This window comes from Rhinolophus sinicus, linkage group LG07, assembly GCF_036562045.2.
Source record: "Rhinolophus sinicus isolate RSC01 linkage group LG07, ASM3656204v1, whole genome shotgun sequence".
Taxonomy (NCBI): Eukaryota; Metazoa; Chordata; class Mammalia; order Chiroptera; family Rhinolophidae; genus Rhinolophus; species Rhinolophus sinicus.
The window spans coordinates 60,755,573-60,778,567 of NC_133757.1; the positions used below are offsets into that span (position 1 = coordinate 60,755,573).

The 22,995-nt window shown below is 44.0% G+C and overlaps 1 protein-coding gene across 2 annotated transcripts in view; it reads right to left on the reverse strand.

Annotated features, from left to right (window-relative positions):
* GRID1 (glutamate ionotropic receptor delta type subunit 1) overlaps nucleotides 1-22,995 on the reverse strand; it is a 702,415-nt gene that overhangs the window by 423,621 nt on the left and 255,799 nt on the right. The window lies entirely within an intron of this gene.

Here is a 22,995-nt window from a genome sequence, read left to right on the forward strand (position 1 = left end):
TGTGAATGTTTTCAGTTACTTGGCCTGATTTTAGCATTCCTACAAGAACTGCTTAGCAATAAACTCGAATGGAGCATCTCCCCAACAGGCACACACAGGTACCACCAGCCTGTGCCCAGTCTCCTCTGAGTGAGCAACTCCTGGGAGAGTGGAGAAACTGGCCCCTTGTTCTGGAAACAGTGAGCAGAGTCCTGGTTCTGCGCAGAATGGCTACCTGGCATAAATGCAGAGTTCAAGTGCAGCAGCTGGTGGCACATGAACTTGGGTCCTGACTCTGAACCATGCTGTGCCATGCTGTGCAATCTTAGCGACTTACTTAACCTCTCTGAGGCTCAGGTCCCTCACGTGTAAAATAGACGCCATCATACTCTCTTAGGTATTGTGACAGCATGCAAGATGCTCAGCAAATGGTAACTCTGACAACGGCCTCTAAAAGCAACACTTTCCTTCATATCCAAGCTATTTCCTTATTCTATGACAGTTAAATCCTATGTCATTAAACTCACACACTTACTTTTTGACTACACAAAGATCGAGATCTTTCTTTTTACAGGTTATGACAAATTTTCTAAGCACCTAACATATACTGGATTCTGTGCGACACATGTGCTAAGGGAGGTGGTGAGGAGGTGGGGCCAGGACCCCCGACCTTGAGCAGTTCATGGTCTACTTAGACAGATGAAGATACCCCTACACGAACAATAATGTTAATAGAAGATGGTAGCCGGTAAAGAGAGGGGAACTCAGATTGTCAGGAGAGAAGCCTCCCCAGTCATTGGAACAGGTGCTCAGGACAGCTTCCTGGAGGAGACAGTAGCTGAGTGAATGTTGAAGGATGAGACGGAATAGTGAGGCGAAGAGGGAATAGAAGGCAAAGAGACCTGCAGAGGCCAAGAGAGGAGAGAATGGTGAGAAGGGATCATCTGGTGTTGGTGGCAGAGAAGGGAAGATGCGAGGAATGGGGGGGGGTGATGGAGGAAGGGTTGGCAGCTCTTTGGGAACTCCATGGGGGCTAAAAGAACAGGACATTATTCTGGGTAGTGCAGAACCATGAAAGCGTTCTATGCAGGGGATTAACAAGGTAAAGTTTATATTTTAGAATTTCAAGTTTAAGATAGTATCTGGCAACAATCCATACCTCAGCCAACTTCCCTCCAGAAAAATCTATGAAGACCCAGATCGAGATGAAAATGGTAAACTAAGATTTATTACTAACTAAGGACCAGATGCCAGGAGAAACTTCTGCAATTTGTAACATCTACGTTGCTAAAGGAAAACTCATGGGCAAGACATTGCCTGGCCATTTTTCAGGCCCGGAAGAGTAACAGGTATGTCCTCATCTTATCCAGAGGAATCAATAGTTACTCTCTCTCTCTCTCTCTCTCTCTCTCTCTCTCTCTCTCTCTCGCTCTCTCTCTCTCTCTCTCATTCTGTGTGTGTGTGTGTGTGTGTGTGCATGTGTATGTTTATTCAGTAAGGAAATACAGGCATGTTTCAATAAATACAGACAGTTCTTTAAATAGAAAAGGTAATTAAGCACAACGCTATAGAAGTAAAATAAGATGTACTCACTCCAAATGACTAGGGAAAATAATCACCTATGGAAACCCAAATCACTTACCAAAATACAAAATCAGAACAAGGAAACAAAATATAAAAGAATCAGGGATAACTAAGCCCAAATAGATCTTTTAGGATGACAAACGTCAGTAAGTTGTCAAGCCAAGTCAAGAAGTAAATTCAATCACATGCCAATATTAGGAGCCTTACTGAAACAAAGCAGCTCAGATCTGGGTAGCAGAGTGACTTTCTTACCTTTTTACACATGTGTTTTTGTTCATGTGTTTTCATCAGTCTCTCCCATATTTTCATGGTCTCAGACCTCAGTCTATACCAAGGAGCTATGTTAACCCCTTTGCTGGCATAGGCAAACAAGTGACCGCCTTGCCCTCAGTTCACCCACACTGCCGCCATGCCAAAGATACAGATCCCTAGACAGTGCACACTGTGTCTACACAGCATGCCGGTGAGGTGGAATTTTTTTAATTCCATGTTATCATCTACCCAATGCCAAACCGCAATATTTGGAAATATCGAGCTAACTGGTAGACTTTCTCCCTCTTATCCAGATGTGGCTTTGTGAGTCTTGAGCATAAGGAATAAATAGAGAGCAGCAGCTCCATTCATATTTCCTATTGGAAACTTATCAGTAATGGAAAACTCTTTGCTTGTTGAAGGGACTTAGGAGGAGACATTAACATCCCCAGATATTTCAGTAAGTGCAAAAAAATCTGAATAAAATGATTAGCAAAACAGATGCTGTAAACCTCTAAGTTGGCTCATCCATATGCTCATAATGCATCCCTTCTCTCCATCAGCGTGACCCTCAGGTGGGACCAAGTCATTTGGACCCGTGCACAGGAAAGCTAGTGTTTGCTCCCCTTACACACTGGAGCAGGGGGAAGTCAGCCTCCATGTCCTGGGAGAGTGCCTGCCAATCAGATAGGAGCCCCTGCCTTCTTCCTAGGACATCTCTGCTTCCCGCTGCCCACCCCAAAAACAGAGCTGTGGTGGATTTCATGGGGATGTGGTTGGGAAGCCTGCAAATGGAGTTTGCTGATGATGCTGTTTTCTTGCCTCCTTCTGGAATGATCCAGGTGGGAAAGGAGACCAGGTGCCCTGCCTTGCAGGTGGGAAGTTAGAGTTCATATCTTTCCTCCAGAATAGGCCTCAACCCCTCACCGCAGTCTCCAAAGTCCTTCCTGACCTGGTCGCCACCATGTGAGTCCTTCTGATTCATTCCTTCCAAACCATGCCCCGCCCTCTGCACACCTCCTGTAGTCTCCAGTCGCCACGCCTTTGCACACCCTTTCTCCCACCTGGAGTGTCCTCCCCCTTCTCTCTGTCCCATCTGGACCTCATGATCTGGGACTGTGTGTGACGCCCCCTCCAGGACGTATTCCTTGCTCCCTGCCAACAGAATCACGTCCTCTATTTTCTGTATCTCCATGTGTACAAACCTCCATTACAATACATATTGTAGGACGATGATTGGTGATTCACGTAAGTTAGAAGAGGAAAGAGGAGTCTGTCCCCACCTTGATGAGCCACCCCCACCCGTACACGGGGAGCTCCTTATAGCTTTCTGAAGACATATATTGGGAGATAGGTAGGTGTCGGGATGGGAGGCTGGGGAACAAATGGATGAAAGGCAGACAAATCGCGGATGGGAAGAAACCTTGGCTGCAGACCCCGCACACCTCTGCATGGAACAGGGGTGGACATTAAGTGAAAAGGGCAATGGCTCGCTTAGGCTGGCCTGCAAGGAAGCCCCGGGAGCTTCGGTTCCAAAGCTCATCTGGAAGGTTCCTCTGACGCTGCCCAAGAGGCTTGCAGGAACCAGCATCCGGACACCACAGCCTGGTGACTTTAATGATCGAGGACTCTCCAAGGCCCGGATTCAAGGAAGCTGTGGCAGTGCCAGAGCCAGCACTCACCTCCCTTGGCAGGCCTGACTCTGAGCACACCGGCCGTCTCCAGGGAAATGTGTAAGGCTTGCTTTTCAACTCCGTAGCTAGAAAAGGGCTGCGATCACACGGCTGATCTTTTCCAAAGGCCAGGAGACAGTGACAACTCCAAAGATATGCTTAGCAAAGCCCTAGAACAAATTTAACAGGCGACACAATCGATCCTTTCCTGCCTGGGCTTTTTGCTTCCTTCTTGTTTCCTGATAAAATGCACGGCTGCTTCTTCACTGCAAAACCCCACAGGGTAAAATCTGTAAATCCAAAATGTCCCCTTGTGGACAGACAGGAGCTGGCTGCCCTGGGCACAGGCAGGAGGTGAAGCAGGTGTGTGTGCCCTGTGCCTGCAGCAGCTTCTCCACATGCCGTCATCATGCTCTGTTTCCCTCTCACTCCTCCCTCTTCTTCCTGTCGTGTAAATCAGGGGCTCTACCTTCTTTTTCAAAAGTCTTTATGTCATTGGATGCCTGGCCTTCTGTCCTGTGTCTCCCGTGAACAAGGAATAAGACATGGGATCAATATGGGAGCCTGTGGCTCTGCCTTTACCACCCTCTCATTCCACTGTTCAAGGAGCGGCAGCCATGACTTAGAGCCCAGGGCCGGCTGTGCCACAGGAGCCACACAGGGGGCTTGGAAGAGGAAGGCATGTGCCTTCTCCATGGAACCCAGGCCCCCTGGGCCCTGGGCATTGCAGCTAACCCCTGGCACTGTATTCACCTTCTCCCAGCACCCACAGCATCGGTGGCAGTGAGGGGAGCCAGCAACACATTTCTGACTTATAAAAATATGACTGATAGCCTGCCTGGACCAGTCCCTGCATCAGGAGCTGTATGGACTCTGGTCCTCCAGAGAGGCTCAAAGGCATGAGCAGAGACCCCTCCAAGGGCGGAGCTGCCCCTATGGGACCACAGCCCTGGGAAATTGAGTGATAGACCAGCAGTTGTAGTTCCCGTCACGTGGCACAAAGGGACTTCTGCTTCATACTCAGTGCCTTGTGCTCCCTCATGGGGCTGCAACACATGGTTCAGAGAGGTAAGAGAGGGTACGTGGGCCTGTCACTTCCAGAAAGCCCCATTATCAGCCTCAACTGCTCAGCTCGGGACAAATCACAGGGACCGTCTGGAGTGGCCTGCAAGGTACTCAGCCCTGTTCTAGCAAATGGTCTGGATGGGGCTGATTATCCTTTGAACACAGTTCTGAAAAGGAATTTCTGAAGTCAGCCTCATTCTCCCCAATGGAGGCTGAACAGTCCAGGCAGGTAGGGGCGAGGGCCACCGGCGAGTGGCTGGGGTTCTGCACTATCGATGATTTAATCATCCATTTTCCTCTGGGGCTTATTCCACAGCTCAGCCAAATCGAGAGCTCAGGGCATTGGGCTGGAGGAAATAGGTGTCCATCACATGAGGAAGTGAGGGGGAAAGAAGACAGAAAGAAACAGGGATCCCTTCATGCACAGTTGTCTGGGGCTGCAGCTCCCCCTGTAAAGGGGAAGCAGTGGGACACTCCAGAGTTCGAATCCCAGCATGTCTCCTGGGTGCCTTTGACCAAGCCAGTCCACCTGTTTGAGCCTCTATTTCCTCCTCTGTATATACAGTGATAAATAGCACATTTATTTATAGGCTGGTCGTCAGAATCAAATGAGTTAACGATGCAAAGTGCCTGGCACATTTTGGGCCCTCAATAAATAGTCAGCTTCCCCCTCAACCTACAAGTCAGAGGAAATTAACACCTGCTCTGTTCGAAGAACGTGTTATTTCTTTTCTGTATATTTTGGCTGACCTCCCTGGCAGTGGGTGCTGAGGGCAGGAAGATGAGAGGCAGCTAGCAAAAAAAGCATATGAAAGGACCAGTCAGTAAACTCAACCCACAAGGGTGCAGTGTCCCCACAGTTCCAAGTGCGAGGAAGTGATCGACAGGCCAGAGACTGTCCAGAAATGGAATCGGAGGACACCCGGGGAATGACCTGGTCCTGGGCCCACGGAGGTCACTGGTGCCCGGGATGGTGGGCATCGCCTGATTAGAAAGTGTCTGACATTTGTGACAACATGGATGGATCTTGAGATTATAATGCTAAGTGAAATAAGTCAGACAGAAAAAGCAGAGAACCATATGATTTCAAAGAGAACAAGACAAACAAATGAGAAACAAAAACTCATAGACACAGACAATAGTTTCATGGTTACCAGAAGGTAAAGGGGGAGGGGGGTGGGAGATGAGGGTAAGGGGGATTAAATATATGGTGATGGAAGGAGAACTGACTCCGGGTGGTGAACACACAATGGGATTTATAGATGATGTAATACAGAATTGTACACCTGAAATCTATGTAACTTTACTAACAATTGTCACCCCAATAAACTTGAATTTAAAAAAGAAAGAAAGAAAGAAAGAAAGAAAGAAAGAAAGAAAGAAAGAAAGAAAGAAAGAAAGAAAGAAAGCGTCTGAGTCCCCAGAAGCACAGTCGGAGACCAGGATTCGAGGGCAAGGGCTTCATGTGGGAGGCACAGAGAAATCAGTGTGGCAGAGAGAAGTGATCTAGGGAAAGGAAGGCAGCCAATAATGGAGTGGGTAATAAGCTTCCACGTAGAGATTGGGACTCTCTCCTGCAGGGAACCCCTCAGAAACAGTGTGGGCCTCAGGACCCCGCCACCATGGACCGAGGATGGAGTAGCCATGCACCGGCTCCCATCATCCATCTTCAGTTGCGGGCTCTCCCGGGTGTGCTGACTCCCTGGCACTTCCTGCCTGCCATGAGTACAAGCAGAGCATGGCCTCTGAGCTCCCAAAAGAAACCTTTGGGCACAGAAAAGCAGGTGTGGGCAGAGCCCACCGAATGCGGGGTGTGGCCCAGTCACTACCACTCCTACAGAGGGGCTCCATGAGAGAATGGGAAGAGATGAAGTGCACGTAGCAAGTACAGATAACGCCTATGAAGAGTTTTACTCAAAGAGGAGCAGAGAAATAGGGCTGGAGGTGAATGTGGGGTGGAGAGAGTGTTATGCAAAGATGGGAAGGATTACAATGTGTTTGAGAGCTGGTGGACATGATCCATTTGACATTAGCGATGCAAGAGTTGCCCCCTTGCATAGGTGACAGGGAATGGCTTCCAGCAGCCAAGGAGATGGGTTCCTTCATAAGAGTCCCACAGCATTCACGCACAGCACCAGAGCAGAGGCCAAGGCTCGTGGGTACCAACGATGGAAACAGAGGGGGTGGCAGTGGGTGCACAGATCAGCTCTGTCTTCAAAGCTCCTGTTTTCTCAGTGATTTTAAAAGCAAAATCATAGAGTTTATCACAGCTTTAATTACAATTGCCAAAACATGGAAGCAACAAAGATGTCATTCAATAGGCGAATGGCTAAATAAGCTGTGGTCCATCCAGAGACTGGAATATTATTCAGCGCTAAAAAGAAATGCGCTATCAAGCCATGAAAACTAATGGAGGAACTTTCAATGCATATTGCTAAGTGAAAGAAGCCAGTCTGAAAAGGCTACATACTGTAGGATTCCAACTATATGACATCCTGGAAAAAGCTAAACTATGGAGAGAATAAAAACATTAGTGGTTCTCAAGGGTTAGGGGAGAGGGAGGGACGAACAGGTGGAACGCAGAGGATTTTAGGGCAGTAAAACTATTCTGTATGACACTGCAACAGCAAATACATGTCATTACGAATTCGTCCAAACCCACAGAATGTACAACACCAGGAGTGAGCCCTAATGTCAGCTAATAATGTATCAATACTGATTGATCAGTTGTAACATATGTACCCCAGTAATTCAAGATGTTAACAGGGGAAGTTAGGAAGGAGAATGAGAGGATATATGGAACTCTACTTTCTGCTTTGTTTTCCTGTAAACCTAAAACAGCTCAAAAGAGTAGTCCATTAATTTTTTAAAAAGCAAAAAAAAATCAGCAAAGAGCAAGTATAGAAGAAGTTTTAAAGAACTTCTCTAGGAGAGGGAACGTGTGAAATATTCATCTAGGAGAGCGAGAGAATGAATGGCCTGAGGGAGGTGGAGATCACCAGGCCCCACCAGGGCCTAAGTGAGGTGGGCGGCCTGATCACACAGAGACCAGCTGCAGCCTGGCTGTGGGCTCTTCTCCAACCACATCTGACTGCTCAGCTGCAGCTGCAGGTACCGACCAGGGAGGGACTTGGATTTCACCGGGGTCAGGTTGTTCCAGGTCAGCAAGCTGCTTCAGATGTTCCCCTTGCCCCGCTCCTCATCACCTCTCACCTGGACCACTGTCACAGCCTCTCACTGGCCCCAGACTCCATTCCATCCTCAATATTACCGCCACCGAGAGATTCAAATAAAACTCCAAAGAAAACTCACTGCCCCTTTTTGCAGTCTCGGCTAGTGCCCAGTGGCCTACAGGATAAACACCAGGCTCCTTCACATGACACACAAGGAAAGCTTTAGCCACCCAGGCCCAACCTGGCTCTCCAGCCTCACACCCCCTCTGCTGCTGCCATGCAGGGTTCCCAAAGCATGAAGCTGTGTCTTTGCACACATTGACCTGCCCTCTTTCTTTGCTTTTATCCTCTCAGATCACGTGTTCCCTCCTCTGCAGTCCCAGGTGGAGTTTGTGGAAGCTGTCTGTGCTCTCGCAGTTTTAGGCTGCCATTTCTCTTCCAGCATTCACAACAGTGCAATGGAAGGGCCTGTCTCCCTTTCCTCTCCACTAGACCAGGAGCTTCTGGAGGATGTAAAACGTCATGTTAGTCATCTTGCCACCACTCCCAACATAAACCTGACACGTAGTGCAGCCTCCAGAAAGTGTGTGAAATGACTGAGTAAATGGGCGAATGTAAGTAGACAATGTGCCACCCGGCCCAGCCCCCACCCGAACTTGGAATTTCAAGCAGCGTTTTCTTCTTCCCTTGAACGGTATACAGAGCCCTTTCTAAAGCATCGCTTGCTGGAAGCTACTGACTCTGAAAAGGGCACTGGGGCTTCTGTGGGGCTGGGGGCTGGGCGCTGAGCCTGCCCGCTGCCAGGCAGCTCCGTGCTGCCAGTTCACCGTCGCAAGCCCGCTGGAGTGCTGCTCCCCTCTCCACTGCATGCGCTGTTGTGAGGTCACAGGTAAAGTGCACCAAGGCTTTGTGCAGTTCTGACACACAGTAGGCACTCAGTCACTACCTTCCTCGATGCAATGGGACAATTCCTGCCAAAAGCCGGCTTCTTAATCTCGTTTCAGGAGCAGACATTCCCCAGGGGATAAGGACAGCTGCAACTCATATTGTTTTTCCAAGTGATAGTAAAAGGCCTTCCTTCCTTCAGATCCAAGTCTCTTGGCCATTCTGAAAAATGAAGAGGCTGCCACTAAATCACAAGGAATATAAGTTATATTGTTATCTTCATCACTGGAAGAATAATAAATCTGCCACCATTAGCTTTAGGAATCAGATCACCTCGGCCAACACCGCCAATAACCTCCACTCAGCATGCGCCTCCCGTGCAGCTGTCTACCTGAATATCCCATTCCCCCGCAGGTCAGACTCCAACTCACTAAGCCATTCATCTCTTCCTTTCAGCTATGCGACCCTGCGGCAGCATTCGGATGCTCTCTAAGGTTGTGTCAGCAACCCACAAAAAGCTTTCCTGGAGTCCTTGGGTCAGCAGCCCAAGGGAGGAGACCCCAGGCTCTTCCTGAGTCTGGCGTCTCTGCTGTCAGACCCTGGAGACCAGCCTGGCTTTAGGTGTTATGCATTCATTCCATAAAGATGTCCTGAGCGCCCCCTGTGGGTCAGACCCTGGCATGGACACGGGGACAAGCACTGAATATTCACAGCCTGTTCTCTCTACATGCTTACAGACCAGGGAGGAAAGAGACATGCACACAACCAAGCATAATCAAGGGAAGCACCAGGGCTTGAGGGAACATAGAGGACAGGTGCCTGGTCGCTGGAAGCATCAAGGAAGACCTCCCAGAAGAGATAATAGCTGACCTTTGTCTTAAATGAAGAGGCCTTACACCCACTATGTTGGCTACTATTAATTAAAAAAAGAGAAAAAACAGAAATTAAGTGTTTGCAAGGATTTGGGGAAATTGGAATCCTTGTGCATTGCTGATGGGAATGTGAAAGTGTAAAGTCACTGTAGAAAACAGTATGGCAGTCCCTCAAAAAACTAAAAATGAAATTATCATATGATCCAGCAATTCCACATCTGGGTATTGTTTAAAAGGATTGAAAGTAGGGTCTCAAAGAGCTGGCCACATAACCATGTTCATAGCAGCATTACTCACAATAGCCAAGAGGTAAAAGCAACCCAAATTTCCATCGATAGATGAATGGATATACAATGTGGCATATACATACAAAGGAATATTAGTCAGCTTTCAAAATAAGGAAAATTCTGGCACACACTACAACATGGATGAACCCTGAGGACGTAATGCTAAGTAAAATAAGGCAATCACAAAAAGACAAATACTAAATTATTCCATTCAAGTAGTCCAATTCATAGGGAAAGCAGAATGGTGGTTTCCAGGGGACGTGTGGAATGGGGAGCTGCGGCCTAATGGGAACATGTTTCTAGTTTGAGATGATGAAAGAGTTCTGGAGATGGATGCTGATGGTCGCACAGCCACGTGAAATACTTAATGCCACTGAACTCCACACTTAAAAATGGTTAAAATGATCAGTTTTATGTTATGTATATTTTACCACAATTTTAAAAATAAATAAATAAAAATGAACAGGAATCTTCATCGAAGGGAGAGCATTTCCACAAAAACAACTGTGATAAGCCTCTCTCCCTCCTTCTAAGGAATTCAGTGTTGGAAAGGTAGAAACAGCTGCCCTTGGAGTGAACATAAACTCCCTGCAGTGCCAGCCAGGAGGTGGCCCAGGCTGTCAACAAGCTTTCAGAGTCTGCCATTTGCCTCCTGGGCTTTCGGGCCTCACCCTGCTCTGCTCTACCCACATCTGCCTGCTCACAGAGGTTCTGCCTTGCTGTGCCTGGTCCACAGGCCCCGCCACACCAGCCCCCTGAACAAGTGTGGCAACCAAAGACAAGACGTTACAATGGGACCAGCAGATGCAGGCAAGTGTGAGAAACCATTAGAACCAAGAGTGAAAGTAGAACAGCCCCTAGGCCAAGGTCAGGGGAGCATAGCCGATTGGGCCAGCGAAGCACATGCCGCACATGCCGTGCCCCACTGTAGCCCACAAGAGCTACCCTCTCCAGGACTTAAAGGTAACCCCCTGCCCACCCCGGAAGACAAAGCCAATGGAGCTGAGTCTCACCACAGAACAAGTGGAGAATCACAGGGAACGTCTCATGGCCCCTTCCTTGTCTGGATACCCAGGAAGGCCAATGGCAGCTGGGCACTGTCATCTCCACCCAGCAGTCTCCATGTCCCTGTGGGCCCCAGGGGTGCAGGCAGAGAGAGGATGTCAGCCCATGCATCCTGCTGGTCACACATCTGTGTCACTAGGCCAGGCGCAGGCCGGGCAGCTGGAAGGGTCCTGACGATCACAGCACCAAGTTGCACCCTGCCAGCAGAACCCGGGCTCTCCCCCACCTCCAATCAGGGCCCCCATGATTGGCACTGCCCAGCACCCTGACCTCACCTCAACCCCCTAACTCTCCACTCCCCAACTCCATTGGGCTTCTTGCTGTTCCTCCAAGTCACCAAGCCCTTCAGAGCCTCACAGCCTTCGTACTTGCTGCCCCCTCTACCAGAAGGCTGCTCCCCAATCCCAGCGCTGGCTCATGCTCACCCTTCAGGCCTCAGCTCAGAGGCCCTCCCTGACCACCCAACTATTCTCTCTCACACCCCTGCTCCTTCCTTCCACAGAGTCACCACTCTCCACAATTATCTACCCCACTTATACTGTCTCTGTTTATTCGCTTGCTTGCTTGCTTGCTATTTATCTCCTCCTACTAGCACATAGTTCCTTGACGGCCAGGGCCTTACCTGTCATTTTTGGCCTAGCATCCAAATTCAGCACTGAGCAAATAGGAGCCAAACATATTGTAGAATAAGTGAATAAATGAATAGTTTGCCAAGCACTTTTTCACGTATGGTGTCATTTGATCTATTAGGAAATTTCTTTGAGATTGGATACTTCAAGTGCCTCTGTTCTTCTGAATGTGTATGTCAGGGGATATCAGTGCACCTAGACTAGACTAGCAATAGTTAAGGGTTAAAAAATGCATGTACTTACATGGAGGGCATGGAGCCTGGAACCAACGCAAGCTTCTGACGTCTCTTCAATGGCTCTGCACTTGTTGTCATCCTGCCTACTATGTCACCTCTGTACTGGAAGGTGGTGTATTTGTGTGTGTGTGTGTGTGTGTGTGTGTGTGTGTGTGTGTGTGTGTCTGGGGGGGTGGAGTCTTGGGTGTGAGTCTGAGATTGTCTTTTTGTGTTTGTGTGTGTGTGTGCGTTTCCTGCCTCCTCCTCCAGACTATAAACTCCTGACAAGAAGTGGGCTCTTTCTCTGTTTTGCATTACTGGCCACTTCCTGGATGTCCTATAAACACAACCAACTAATTTGCTAATTCACAGCAGGTGAGATCCGGGCTCGGCCTTCCCCTGGCTCTGTCCACGTGGCCTCCCAGTGTCACAGTGATGTGCGCCTGGCCCAGACAGCACAAGGGAAACAGCACCAGTCCTCTACTGCACACCTGTCTGACCCAGCTCCCTCCATTCCCCCCTCCCCGACCACTAACACCACACCCCGAAAAGGCAGCCCAAGTTCTCAAGGGTGTGCTCAGGACAGCTTGCAGGCACCAGCTCCCATCCCATCCCGGAGCCTGCGGAGGCGGCCTCCCCACCCCCTTGGCCCTCCACTGCTCATGCAGGGCACGTCCTGCGGTCCGTGCAGGAGGAACTGCCTGCAGAGCCCGCAACACTGGCTGCCTCTGTCCTCATCAACAACCGCGGACTGTTCCAGCCCCACAAACGCTTCCGTGGCTTTGTGTCCATTCAAGGCACAATCTTGCTCAACCAATTAATGAAGCACCTTCCCTCCCACAATTCTTAAATTTCCCCAGAGCTAATGTAAAGTGTATACAATTACACAGCCCACGGTTTGAAAAAGGAAAGCTTACATCTTTACTAATTCATGATTATTAAAGAATATCCTGGGAAGGACTTGTTTAATTAAAAGACAACAATGGGGTAAAGGCAAATAAAAAGAGAGATCACAACTGTTAATTCAGAACTAAATAAATATCCTCCACTTGAGATACCTTAAATGCTTTCTTCGAGTCCAGATATACTTATTTAGAATGCAAATGAATTCTAGCTTTAAACATGCCTGAAAGTTGAGCAGTCATGCTTTGACTTTGTGCCTCCTTGTTTGCAGACATGTACCCAAGAGCACAGGAATTCTAGCTCTGAAGCAGTGACTCTACTCCAAGACAAATTTGGGATCATGGGGAGAAACTTCGGCTCGACAAAAAGGAGCTTTAATATTTGAGAGCAGGCCAGAGTGCAGCCTTCTACTTCTGGAGAAATGGAACAGACATACTTTCCCCTATTCTTCCCACTGGGTACAATTAAAAACCCCAAATAGTATATGGAAAACAAACATAAGGAAAATATAAACAGTGGAGAGCAGTCAGACCAGTTAGGAACCTGGGGACATGAGAGACATGGTGATGAGATCCCTGGGTTTTCTTTTTGCCTCATATACTCCAGACTTGGAGCTGAAGAGTTGACACCCCAAAATATCAACAGGCACAGGCTAAAAAAAATAATAATAATTAATACAAATTAAAAAGCGTGCTCTCTCTAGCCAAAGGTCCAGGAAAGGGGCAGCCTAGCAAGACAGAAACAATATCTCTTCCAGCCAAACATCACATAACGAAGGGTGGGCCACAGTCACCCACATTAGCGAAGGTGCAGTGGGGAGCCTAGACACCCCACCTTCGCCAGACTGTAACAACTTCCCTTTCCCCCACCAGGATGATGTCAGAGAAGGCTTAGCAGAGAGTCTGGACTTCCACCATCACCCAGAGATAAAGAGGTCAGCCCGCCTGGGGTGTCAGTGCATGTGTGGGGTAGTCATGGGCCACAATTCCCACATCTGAACCACAGTAACTTCCTGACACCACCTTGAGCCAAGAGGAGAACCTGGACTTTACTCTTACTTAGCAGTAATGAGACAGCAGCCCCCTCCCCAGGGTGGCGTCAGAAGAAACCGGCAAAAACAGAAGGTTTATATAAGACCCAGACCTCATAACATAATACCCAAAAATGTCCAGATTCAAGTATAATCACTATTCATACCAAGAACAAGAAAGAATTCAAACTGAATGAAAAAAGACAAGAAATAGATTCCAACACTGAGATGATGAAAATGTTAAGGACAATTTGACAAAGATTTAAAGCAGGCATCATAAAGATGCTTCAATGAGCAACTGCAAATATACTTGAAACAAATGAAAAAATAGAAAGTCTCGGCAAAGAATATAAGCTATAAAGAAGAACCCAATGGAAATTTTAGAACTTAAAAATACAAAAACTGAAAGAAAAAGAAAAAAAAAAAAAAAACTCAGCGGAGTTCTCAACATCAGAATGGAAGGAAGAGAGGGAAAAAAGTTTAGTGAACCAAAAGGTAGAACAATAGAAATCACCCAATCCAAACAGCAAAAGTAAAATAGACACCCCCCCCAAAAAAAAAAGAACTTAGTGGGACTATTAGCAAAAAAGAAAGATTTAATATTCATGTCATCAGAGTCCTAAAAGGAAAGGAGAAAGAGGGTTGAGGCTGAAAAAATACTTGAAGAAATAGTGGCTAAAAACTTCTCAAATTGGGCAAAAGACATAAATCTATAGATTTATGAAGCTGAGTGAAGTCCAAACAGGAAAAGCCCCCAAAAATCCATATCAAGACACATCACAGTCAAACTTCTGAAAACTAAAGACAAAGAAAAAAATTATTTAAGGCAGTAAGAGACAAATAGCACCTTACCTACCGGGGAAAAACAATTTGAATGACAGTAGATTTCTCATCAGAATCATGGAAGCCATAAGGAAGTGACACAACATTTTTCAAGTGCTGAAAGAAAAGACCTGTCACCCAGAATCCCATATTCAGTAAAAATATCCTTCAGAAATGATTGGAAAATAAAGATATTCTCACATGAAGAAACTCTAAGAGAATTTGTTGCCAGCAGACCTAACCAAGGAATGGTTTAAGGAAGTTATCTGAGCAGAAAGGAAATGATAAAAGAAGGAACCTTAAAATATCACAAAAGAGATTAAGAATACAATAAGCAAAAATATGAGTAAATACGATATACTTTCCTTCTCCTCTTAAGCTTTCTAAATTATGTTTGAAGCTTGAAGAAAAATTAGAACACTATCTGATGTGGTTCTAAATATATGTAGAATAAATATGTAAGATTAAACAATTATATATTATAAATGGGAAGGGTAAAAAAAAATAAAGGGAGGTAATTTTTGTAGATTCCTAAAATCTACAAAACAATTATACATTATAAATGGGAAGGGTAAAAAACAATTATATATTATAAATGGGAAGGGTGAAAAAAAAATAAAGGGAGGTAATTTTTGTAGATCCCTTTTGTACCTCCCAAAAGGGAGGTACACTTCACTTGAACTGATAAAATGTCAACACCAGTAAGCTGTGTCTAGATTGTGTGTGTGTGTGTGTGTGTGTGTGTGTGTGTGTGTGTGTGAAGAGAGGGTGAGCCATACTTACAGCAACCACTTCAAAAGGTAAGAGAAGTGATACACTTAAAACCTCTATAGGTTGTCAAAATCGAATTCTAAAAAATGTTCAAGTAACACAGAGCGAGGCAGGAAAAAGGAAACAGAGAAATAAAAAACAGAAAACAATAAATAAAATGGCAGACAAGCTCTACCGTATCAATAATGATTTAATTATAAATGGTCTAAATACAACAACTAAAAGAGATTAGCATGTAGGTAAAAAATTATCAGCAACTATACACTGTCTGCAACAAACTTAGGTTTGTTGTAGAAACATCATTCCTGTATAACAATATAGAGATTGAAAGTAAAAGAATGGTAAACGCTATAGCATGCAAACATTAATTAAAAAATAATAAAAATTTAAAAAATTAAAAAAAACAGGAATAATGACTTCAGAGCAAAGAAAATTACCAAAGACAGAAGAGACATTACATAAAGATTAAAGGGTCAATACACAAAGAGGACACAGTAATCTTTAATGTGTATGCACCAAACAATAAAGCTATAAAATATGCAAAGAAAAATTAATAGAACTGAAAGGATAAATATCCAAATCCACAATTATAGTTGGAGACTTCAACATATCTCAACAATGGATATAACTGGAAAGCAAATCAGCAAGAATATGGAAGTACCTAACAATGTTATCAACCAACAGAATCTGATACATTTTTATAGAACACTCCCCTCAACAACAACAGAATATACATTCTTTTCAAGTGCCCAAAGAACACATACCAAGATAGACCATATCTTAGGTCATAAAACAAATGTCAACAAATGTAAAAGAACTGAAATCTTACAGAGTGCATTCTCTTACCACAATAGGATCAAACTAAAAATTAATAAAAGAAAAATAACAGTAAAATCTCTGAACACTTGGAAACCAAACAACACACTACAAAGTAGTCCATAGGTTAAGGAAGAGTCTCAAGGAAAACCAAAACATACACTTAACTGAATAAAAATGAAAATATAACATATCAAAATTTGTGGAACGTGGCTGAAACAGTAATGAAAGGAAAATTTATAATGCTGAAAGTATGTATTAGAAAAGAGGAAAAGTCTCAAATCAATAAACTAAGCTCCTACCCAAAGAAGCTAGAAAAAGAGGAACAAAATAAACCCAAAACAAGCAGAAGGAAGAAAGTCATAAAGATAAAACCCAAAATCAATAAGATTGAAAACAGAAAAAAATTAGAAAAGATAAATTAAAGCAGAGTTAGTTCTTGGAGATCAATTAAATTGACAAACCTCTAGTAAGACCAACAAAGGAAAAAGAGAAGACACAATTACCAACATCAGTAATGAAATGGGATATCACTATAGACCTGCAGACATCAGAAGGATAATAAGGAATACTGTGAACAACTCTATGCATCTAAATTTGACAACTTAGATGAAATGGACCAATTCCTCAAAAAGCACAAATCACACAATTTTCCCATTATGCATTAATTAAGCTGAACAGACCTATAGATATTAAGAAAATTAATTTCATAATTTTAAAACTCCCCCAAAAAATTCTCCAGACCCAGATAGTTTCACTGAGAAATTCTATCAAATGTTTAAAAATGTATTAACACTAATGTTATACAATCTGTTCCCAAAAATAGAGGAGGAAGAATTACTCCCCAATTCATTTTATGAGGCTAGTATTACCCTGACACCAAATCAGACAAAGACAGTACAAACGAAGAAAACATTAGACAAATATGCCAATGCATACAGATGCATAAATCCTCAACAAACTGTTAGCAAATGGAATCCAGTCATATATAAAAAGGACTATGCAACATGACAAAATGGGGCTTATTCCAGGGATGCAAGGATGTTTCAATATTTGAAAGTCAATCAGTGTAATAATTCACAATGTTCACAGGTTAATATGACCATCATTTGCAGAAAAAGAATTTCAGAAATTCTTAATATTTATTCATAGTAAAAACTCTCAGAAAAAGGAATAGAGGGGACTTCCTCAATTTGACAAAGAGCATCTACAAAAAGACCTACTGCTAACAACATATTTAGTGATGAAAAGAACTGAATGCTTTCCTCTTTTATTTGTTCCTTATTTATAGGGAACAAAGTAAGAATATCTGTTCTCACCACTCTTATGCAACATAATACTGGAAGTTTCAGCCAGTGCAATAATGCAAAAAATGGAAATAAAAGGACACAGATGGGAAGGGAAGAAATAAAACTATTCGCAGATGACATGATATAAAGAAAATCGTAAGGAATCTACAAAAATACTTTTAGAAATAATAATTGAGTTCAGTGATGTAAGATAATGTATACATTCAAAAATCAATTATATTTTTATATTGTAGCAATAAACATATGGAGACTGAAATTAAAAATAAAATAGTATTTACAATTGCAAAAAATAAATATCTAAGTGCAAATCTAAAAATAACATGCACAGGACTTGTATGCTGAAAACTACAATATGCTGATGAAAGACAATAAAAGAGAGAGTTCTAAATAAATGGAGAGACATATCGTGCTTATAGACTGGAAGAATCAACACAGTACAGAAATCAGTTCTACCCAAACTGATATACTGATTTAAGTAACTCCTAGCAAAATCTCAGCAAGATTTTCTCTAGATATAGACAAGATTGATCTAAAATTTATTTGAAAAGGTAAAAGAACTAGAACAGCTAAAACAATTTTGAAGAAAAAAATAGAGTGGGAAGAACCTGTCTACTCAGTTTCAAGACTTAGTATATAGCTACAGTAATTAAGACTGAGTGGTATCGGTGGAGGGAGAAACACATAGATCACTGGAAAAGAAATGAGAACCCAGAAATAGGACCACACAAAGTCCCCACACGGATCCTAAGCAAAGGTGCAGTGTAATTCAATGGAGGAAGAACAGCCAGCCTTTTTTAACAAATAGAACTGGAGCGACTGGACATCTGTAAGCAATAATAATAATAATAATAATAATAATAATAATAACAACCTCAAACTAAGTCTCATACCTTATACAAACATTAACTACAAAGGAATCACAGACTTAAATGTAAAACTTAAAACTGAAAGCTTAAAATAATAGGAGAAAATCTTCAGGATATAGGCCTAGGCAATGAGTTCTTAGACTTGACACCAAAGGCATGGTCCATAAAATTAAAAACAGATTGGGCAAGACTTCATCAAAATGAAAAACTTTCTCTCTGTAAAAGATCCAGGGATTTTTCAAACTACCAAGGGATGAAAAGACAAACTACAGACTTGGAGAAAATATTTGCAAAACACATATCTGACAAAGGCATACTACATAGAATATAAAGAACTAGCAAAGCTCTAGCAATAAAAAAAAAAAAAAAAAGCAATTCAATTAGAAAATAGGCAAAAGACATGAAGAGAAATTTCACTGCAGAGCGTATACAGATGGCAAATAAGGACATGAGAAGATGTTCGATACCATTAGTCACTGGGGAGATGCAAATTGAAACCTCAATGATTTATCACCATACACCTATTAGAATGGCTTAAATAAAAAACAGTGACAATATCAAACGCTCTTGAGGGTGAGGAGAAATCAGATCATTCATACATTGCAGGTGGGAATATAAAATGGTACTGCCACTCTGGAAAATACTTTGGCAATCTCTATAAAAACATGCAACTACCATATGACCCAGCAATTGCATTCCTGACCATTTATCCCAGAAAAGTAAAAACATTCATGAAGAAACCTACATACAAATGTTTATAGTAGTGTTATTTATAATAGCCAAAAACTTGGGGGGGGGGGGTACAGGGGGGGGGGAACCAGATGTCTTTTAAAGAGTGACTGGTTAAGCTGCAGTACATGATACCATGAAATACTACCCAGCAGTAAAAAGGAATGAACCATGGCTACAATGCAACAACCTGGAAGGATCTCTTCAGAATTAGACTCTGTGAAAAAAAATGTTAATTCCATAGGCTACATACTGTATAGTTCCATTTGTATAACATTCTCAAAATGACAAAATTACAGAAGTGGGGAACAGATTAGTGGTTGCCAGGGGTTAAGGAGGGATGGGCAGGAGGGAAGTGGGTGTGGCTATAAAGGTCAATAGCAGGGGTACTTGTGGGGATGGGAACGTTCCGTATCTTGACTGTCTCAATATCAATACCCTGGTTGTGATATTGTGCTATAGTTTGGCAAGATGTTACCACTGGGGGAAACCAAATAAAGGTACATTGTGTCTCTCTGTGATATTTCTTACAACTTCATGGGAATCTACAATTACATCAAAGTAAAAAGTTTAATTAAAAAAAAAGTCGAGGCAGAGAAAAGTCCAGCATCCGAGATGCCAACCAGCCTTCCTGAAGGTCACGTGAATGAGCCCCGGAAAATGTAGACATAAGTAGCCCAGTTCCTGAGCCTAAATGGTTCATGGCACAGGAGAAAGGAAGAACAAAAAGGAGATGGACTGTCCTCCCAGAAGACCTCTTCTCCCAGGCACCCTGATGGCAATGGAGAGACTCCATGGTATCCCAATATGGCCATTGTCCCTTGTTGCCCATCACAGCAGCCTGCCTTAAGAGGAGGGAGGCATGAGGCTGGAGCCATGAGAGGGAGATGATGGAAGAATCACTCAGTTCTGAGAGCAAGCTCTGGCTCACGAATACACTGGCAGGATGATGATTGTGAGGCTGGGTCACTCTGGGAGGTACCTTCCAACCCAGCCATCGACTCTGACTGTGTCACGCTGTAAGGGTGCCAAGTAAGCCACTTGTCCAGACTACATTCTGGGGAACCCTCGGTTTATAAGATACTCTGGGAAAAGGGATTTATTTGGGAACCACTGTATTTTGCAGGCCCTTCTTGACAAGTTATAGTGACATTAACATATTAAAGGCACTGAAAAGTCCTCCCATAAAGCCTTATTAATTTTGCTTAAGCCAACATTTCACAATTTGGCCACAGAGTTCTACTGCCCTGCAACTTCCTTTTTGATTAAGAGAAAGACACTCTGAAAAATGGTGATCTACTCTTAACTTCCACAGGATTCAAGAAACCCAGCACTGGCGTCTGCTGGGTTATATGCAGTGGTGAGGAGCTCAGCGCCTCACCACCAGCCCCTCCTACCGGGGGACAGTACAGTGGGCATGGTTCAAAGAGCAAAGGCTCTGGAGAAAAACAAGCGTGCACCTGAATTTGGCTACGCTACCAGAAGCAGTGATGGGGCGTTGGGCAAACTGTATAAATGCCCTATTTCCTCATGTGTAAATGAGCTAATAATGCCTGCTTTACACAGTAGGTATGAGGATTCATTAATAATAACAATAATGATAATATGGAGCATTATTGACCCTTACTATGGGCCCGGTACTGCGCTGGGTGGTCCCCACCACTCTAAGGACAGACATTCCCAGGATTATGGGAGGAAGCAGAGGCTGCGAGGTGGTAAAGAACTCCCCAACATCACCATCAGCACTGGTAACTGGCTGAGCTGAAATCTACCCAGATTCATCCGACACCGATGTTTGCACCCTTAAACAGGGCAAATGTAAAGCTCCCATCATGCAGTGGATGTTCAGCAAACATTCTGTCCCTTCTCACTTGCAACCTGCCAAGGCCCTGTTACGAATGCAGAGACTGGACTTAAGTAGTGCACCCGGAAGTGCCCCGGTCACCCCCAAGGACACTAGAGCTCTCCTCAGTTAATGAAGCCTCAGTAGTGCCCACTGAGCGTTTGTGTGGCCTCCCATGGTCGCCCTCAGGAAACCTGGGCTACTTGATCCACCCCAGAGTTCGTCCCATGAAAACAATTGCCTTGATCCTCCAGAAATCAAAGTGTCAATCTGGGCTATAACAAACAGTGCCAAGTAAACACTCTAGTAGATGTCTCCATGGACGCATGTCTGAATAAGTTCGGGCTGCTATAACACAATAGCACAGACTGGGAAGCTTAAACAACTTCTAAGCATTTATTCTCACAGTTCCAGAGGCTGGGAAGTCCCAGATCAAGGTGCCAGCCCATTTGGTTCCTGGAGAGAGCCCTGTCCCTGGCTTGCGGAGGGCTGAATTCTTGCTGTACCCTCACATGGCAGGGAGAGGGGGGACTAGTCTCTTCCTCTTCTTATAATAATACTAATCCCATTGGGGGCTCCACCCTCCAGACCTCGTCTCAACCTAATTCCTTCCCAAAGGCCCCACCTCCAAATACCATCACATTCAGGTTAAGACTCCAACATGTGAATGTTAGGGGCATACAAACATTCAGTCCTTAACAGAGCGTTTCTGAAGGACACATTCTCAGAAGTGGAGCCAAGAGATAAAGATTTTTAATTATAATAGATATTGCTAAATTGCCACCCAAAATATGCATATCAGTTTACACTCTCACCAACAGCGTGTGATAGGGAACATTTGTCTATAACTTCTACATAACTGAAATAGAAAATTGTCCAAGATATGTTCCTAAATAAAATAAAAAATGCATATTTTGACCCAACATTTTTTAAAAAAGAATAAACTGTAATGACATGACACTGGATATGTTTGGAAATATAGACAGATATGTACTAAACTCTTGATGGTGATTTTCTCCAGAAGGTGGGGGACAAAGCCTTCCTTGTTCACTTTCGATTGCTTGGGAATTGATCATGATTGGAGTATATATAACTGTCTCTTCAGTTTGTAAGCAAAAGAAAAAAGATTCAAGTTACATTTAAAGAAAAAGAGAAAGTGATAAGAAACTAAATGTGATGCAAAACCAAAAGATTCCAGATGTGAAGAAATGCAATGGAATATCGGTTTCCTTAACCCTTCCCACCACCTTGGCTCTTTCGATTATCACCAGCTGTTTTGAACTATGTCATGCAGAAAGCTTTCTGTGTGATTAGGATACCCCCTCAGGAGAGAATTGTAGAAATGAAATTACCAGGTCAAAAGCTATAAACATTTTATGGTTCCAGATACTCGTTACTAAATCAGCTTTCAGAAAGTCTTCACCAATGTACAGCAGAGGCGAGTGTTCATTTTACCCAAGTCTTGCCAGCACTGGGTGGGCGTTCTTTAATTGAGTGGTGAAAAATGGCATGCTGTCTTAATTTGCTTTGCTTTGATTACAACTGAGGTTTTAGTGGTTTTCCATATGTTTGTTAACAAGCTGCATTTTCTCTTGTGATTTGTTTGATCGTGTTCTCTGTACATCTACCTACTGAGAATGATCAGTGTCACATTTAAGTTTGTCTATGCCCTCTCCGACATGCCTCTGCTATGATTCCCGTATTCATTGACTGCCACTGATGCCCATTTGAAATACTAATAGTCATGAAACTTTAGATCTCTAGAGCACTCAACTAAAGGAACACTGTGGTTTGATTTTCACAATAGTCCTATTTGTAGGACTAATGGGATGTGTACTCCCCATTTTACAGAGCAGAACATATGGGTCCAAAGTAATTATATTGGCTTTTCCAGGGTCGCACAACCACTAACAAGCGGGGCTTGGGCCAGAATGTGCCCTTCAGTTTCAGGAGGCAAGGTCGGCCAGTGTTTATGAGTTCAGGTCTGCAAACCACCTCTGCCCTGACCACCTGCACCACCTTGAACAAAGGATAACAGCAGAGATAACAGCCGCAATTTTCCCTGGGGCAATTGAAAGGGTCTGATGAGATCGTGGACATGCAAAGCTGAGCTCAGTGCCTGGCTCACCACAATGCTCTCTATGTAAGTCATTTATTTCTCAAACCCTTGCTGATGCCCTTGGGGTCACTCTGCTGGGCCCTGGGAATAGAGTGACGAGCAGGAGT